This window comes from Suncus etruscus, chromosome 6, assembly GCF_024139225.1.
Source record: "Suncus etruscus isolate mSunEtr1 chromosome 6, mSunEtr1.pri.cur, whole genome shotgun sequence".
Taxonomy (NCBI): Eukaryota; Metazoa; Chordata; class Mammalia; order Eulipotyphla; family Soricidae; genus Suncus; species Suncus etruscus.
The window spans coordinates 101893162-101898000 of NC_064853.1; the positions used below are offsets into that span (position 1 = coordinate 101893162).

At 35.9% G+C, this 4839-nt stretch overlaps 1 non-coding gene across 1 annotated transcript; it reads left to right on the forward strand.

Moving 5' to 3' along the window:
• Positions 1–682: 682 nt before the first annotated feature.
• LOC126013056 (U6 spliceosomal RNA) lies at positions 683–789 on the forward strand. The gene has a single exon (XR_007497392.1). It is a non-coding gene; the product is annotated as a U6 spliceosomal RNA (small nuclear RNA).
• The last annotated feature ends 4050 nt before the right edge of the window (positions 790–4839 follow it).

Below are 4839 nucleotides of genomic sequence, written 5' to 3' on the forward strand. Positions count from 1 at the left end.
TTACTTCTGGCTCAGCTCTTAGAAATCACTCCTGGCAGGCTCAGGGAACCATATGGGATGCCGGGAATCAAACCAGGGTCTGTCCTGGGTTGGCCACATGCAAGGCAAATGCCCTACTGCTGTGTTATCTCTCTTGCCCTACAAAATTAATTTAATTTTTTTACTTTATTTGTTGATTGATTGGTTTTGAGACCACACCAAGTGCCACTCAGGGGTTACTACTAGCTCTGTGCTCAGAAATTGTTCCTGACAGGCTTGGGGGACCATATGGGATGCTGAGAATCGAACAGGTCCCTCCCAGGTTGGCCACATGCAAGGCCTTCTGCTGTGCTATCTCTTCGGCCCCTGACAAAATTAATAGTAAAGGCACACATGGAACTCCTCTCATTGTGCAAAAGTTATAGGACACTGTTAAATGAAAAGAAACATACACAGCAACTCAAAATAGATCATAAACCTAAAGACAAAATGTAAAAATAAAAACTATAAAGAAGAAAATTTAACTTCCAATTAGTTAGGTTAAGATTAATTATCTAGAATAGAAATTATGGAACAAAATTTTTAATGATAAATTTAATTACATCTTAAGTTCTTTTAATTAATGTTAAGGGGGAGAGAAAATGTCTGAGGCCCTAAGTATGATTTCCATCATCATTATCATCATTGAAAACATAAAAAAAAAGTGCTCGCTTCGGCAGCACATATATTAAAATTGGAACGATACAGAGAAGATTAGCACGGCCCCTGTGCAAGGATGTTACGTAGGTTTGTGAAACATTCCATATTTAAAAAAAAAAGAAGAAGAAAAAGAAAAAGGAGGAAAAAAATAAAATGGTAATTTATGAGCTAGAAGAAAATATCTGAAAAAAGTAATATATCAGGAGTATGAAAAGTATTCTCAGAACACTACAATATAAAAGTGAAGAAATAAAAAATAAATGTATGCTTAATCAAGTAAGATCTGCAAAATGATATCTAAGAATATAGAAAGATGCTTTACATAATTGGCCATTAGAAAAAGAAAAGTTAAAAGTATAGTGGGATATCACCCAACACTTATTTAATGTATTAAATAGTTATGAGCATGTGAAGTAAAATATTTCTCAAATATGAACCAAGAATGTGACCGAGAATCTACTTCAAACAAATTACTTTGAATAAATGAATATATACACTCACATAAAGACTTGTATGTGGATAGTTACAGCATATTTATTCATAATAGTCAAAACTTGGAGACAATCCAAATGTCCTTCAGCTGGTGAATGGGTAAAGAAATCATTGTACAGACATAAACTAAAATGCTTCTCAGCAATACAAATGAACTACTGATAATGGCATGGATTAATCGGTGCTAAATGGAAGAAGCAAAATACAAGTGGCTATATTTTTTTATGATTCCATTTATTTGGACACTCTAGAAAAGAAAAAAACAGAGCGACCAACACCTGATCTCTGATAGGCAGGAAGTGGAAGGAAGTGGGGAAATATCACTACAAATGAGCACCAGGAAACTTAGGGGATAATACAATATATACTGGATTTATTGTGGCAGTGGTTATAGAACTATGTTTGTTTGACTGTCACAGGACTGAATGCCACAAAAGGTAGAGTAAATTATACTCATTGAGAGACAATTCTCTATGGATTTCTTGCATTCTGTGGGTCTGATGGGTGAGACAATGATTGCCTTTTGTTCTGAATATCCTTTCCAAGAATTCTTATGTTTGCATGGTGAATAGCATTGGTAGACAGTGCTATCCTCTGCAGCAAAGTGCAGACATATGTCCTGTGCAGTTTAATAAAGACATGTCTTCTAGAACAAAAAGCCAACTTACTGTGGACGCGGTTAACTGGCCTCTTCATAATGAGGACCTATCTAAACAGGTATCATTTGGTCCTTTTCATGTCTTCATATGGCAGTGCTTCTCAAATAGTGGGGTGTGCCCCTGGGGGGGGGGGGGCGCGAGGCTCCGTAAAGCGGGGCTTGTTTGACCTCAGCAAGCACTGTCATAACAAGTGTTTATATCTCTATATGTCTCTGAGCTGAAAGTTGCTGTGTCCTGCTTCAAACACCACTTTAAAAAGCTATGCATTACAAAATGTGCTTAATCCAGACATCACCTCTGATTAAAAAAAATCAGCTCAAATTATTTTATATATTTTTGTTTTGCAGGTTAAATTTTTTTAATAAAGATACAATTTACAGTCGCGGGCGGGGGCGCAAAAATGTTTTCTTCTTCCTAGGGGGGCATGACAGAAAATAATTGAAAAGCACTGTCATGTGGCAATTGGAGTTCAGAGAACTGGTCCAAAATTATTATACTCCAATTACTGTACCTCATCTCTGACCCAGAATTTTTACGTCTGCTGCCAGTGGCCATGAGACAGTGGCTGGATGGTTTGTTAGCTTGAGAATAGAGAAAATTCTCTGACCCACCTCAGTTTTGACCTTTAGCAAACATTGTAACTAAAACCTAAGTTCATTGTCTTCTACTTTGTTTTTAGTTAATGAAAACAAAGGGGAGGAATTACAGGTAAAATGCTAGAAATGGGTTCAAAGGTCACTGCCTGAACTAGACCTTGGCTGCTCCAACTCTCTAGTGATATACTTAATCTGGTGGTCAACTTCAAATTCACTATAATAACTAACATTATTTATTGTATATAATATATACTATTATAGCTATAATAAACTATAATAACTAATATTAATATTTTCCCAGTAGCAGGAGGCTTTATCTTTTTTTATGTAACCATTACAAAAGCACATATATTATACAATATACATGAAAGGAGTAAAATGTGTAACTACTTGTGTATAGAAACAAGAAGATATATGTCCTGGATCTTTGACTGTTTTATTATGAGATAAAGGGAATAGGATACATAATGATTCTTACGAAAGAATAAGAGCATCAGAATTATCTAATGGTCCAGTCCCACTGAAGTCTATCATGACATCTATAGCACCATTTGGAAATGAAAATAAAAAGCTCAGTTTTTGCAGCAGGTACTGGCTACTGTAAGGATGGTTTACCTAAAAGAGACAGACTTTTCTGGAAAACCATAAATGAGGCATTTACTAGTATACAGGGTCTTACTGCACTGGATTGGGTTTACAATAATGATGAAAGTGACCCACTGCTGAATGAGATACTGGACCAGGGAAATATAGATAAATGCTTGCTGTCAGCCCTGCCACCCTGGAAAATTCCCCTAATCCTTATGTGGAAATCGAATTTGAACTTAGGAGGTGTTATCTGAGTAATGGGAAATGATGCCCCAGATTAATGTAGACTCCTTAGAGAAAGTTACCAGTGTACAAACCAACCCAAGCCAGCCAGAGTGCACAAAATCCTTGGCCGTTGCTAAAAATCAATGTGGTTGTGACTGCTGAGTGAAAGGGCTCCTAAGGATGAAATACAGGGTGTCAGCCTTGAAGAGTTCACCGTTGAATATAATATTGAGGAGGATGAAAACAATGGAAGATCATTGGTTTATCTGTGAGAAGCTGTACACTACTGAAAATGAAACATCAAGATGCATATCTTATTGCACTTTCTCTCCAGTCCCATTATTCTCCTATTCCCCTCTAATCTGATGTAATTTACTGTGAAGAGGAATACATTTAAGCATGGGGGTGAATAACCTCCTGTTGCTTTCTTTGTATATGTACAACAAGAAGTACTAAACTAAATGTGCAGCTGTATAATAAGCAGATCCTATGGAACTTTGGGAAGGAGTTTTGTTCGATCCTTTATGTTTCTATTGTACACAGACATCCAAGTCACCATCAAATCCTTTTCCTAATTCAGGTAAAAGGGTTTGGACAAAATTGGACAAAAAAAATTATCTTGTGGGTAGGACCCTTTGAGCTAATTAGAAGTATGTTTCTATTGATGGATGTTTAGTTCATAGCAGTATCTTACAAGCCTAGAGTGAATGTACATAGAACACAGAGGAGAGCCTTCTTTCTAGAAGAGAAGAGCTCACAGAACAATAAATATTAGTTCAAAGAGGTACATAAACTCTGGTCAATGAATCAGGTTTTAGCACAAATGTCTTCCCTTCCTGAAGTCCAAAGCTTTCCCTAAGTAAACAAACTATGTCCTGCTAGTCACCACATGAGAAGCTTAGACTCTCCATGATTCTGTGTTGTAAGAACAACTGCCAAAAATATCTGATACATTCAGGAAAAATCAATACTTTGGTTATGGAGTAAAGTTTCTTTAATCCCATAAAACTGCATGGGTCAATTCAGAGTGTTCAAGTGTATCCCTTTGGTACAGAAAAGGACCTGCTGTCTTAAGGGAAGTAAATGCCTCATTCATAAAGTCCTGGAGACTGCAGCAATGATAACAACGAAGGCTGAATCTTTCCAAAAATGCATGTACTCGAGACATTCATTTTGTATAGGAATCTTCAAAAGACTCTATATTGCACTGGTGATGGGTAGTGTTCTTTACATGACTGAAACCCAAACACAATCATGTATGTAATCAAGGTGTTTAAATAAAATATATAAAAATAAAAACAAAAAAATTATGCCTGTTAAAGAAACAGCTAGAAAATGGAAAGGAAATTGGGGATATGACACTAATGTTGGGATTGATGTTGGAATATTGCATGAAATAAATCCATTTATACCAGTCAAAAAAAAAAGACTCTATATTGGTACTTAAGCATATTGGCCTAATAGCATCTTTTATTTACAAATCAAAATGAAAGCTATGATTTTAGTAGAAACATCATCTCCCATTTCATTATTTTAGAAAGAAACTTTTAGGACCAATTATCATTATTGAATGATAACATAGGACTCTTGATTAGAAAAGG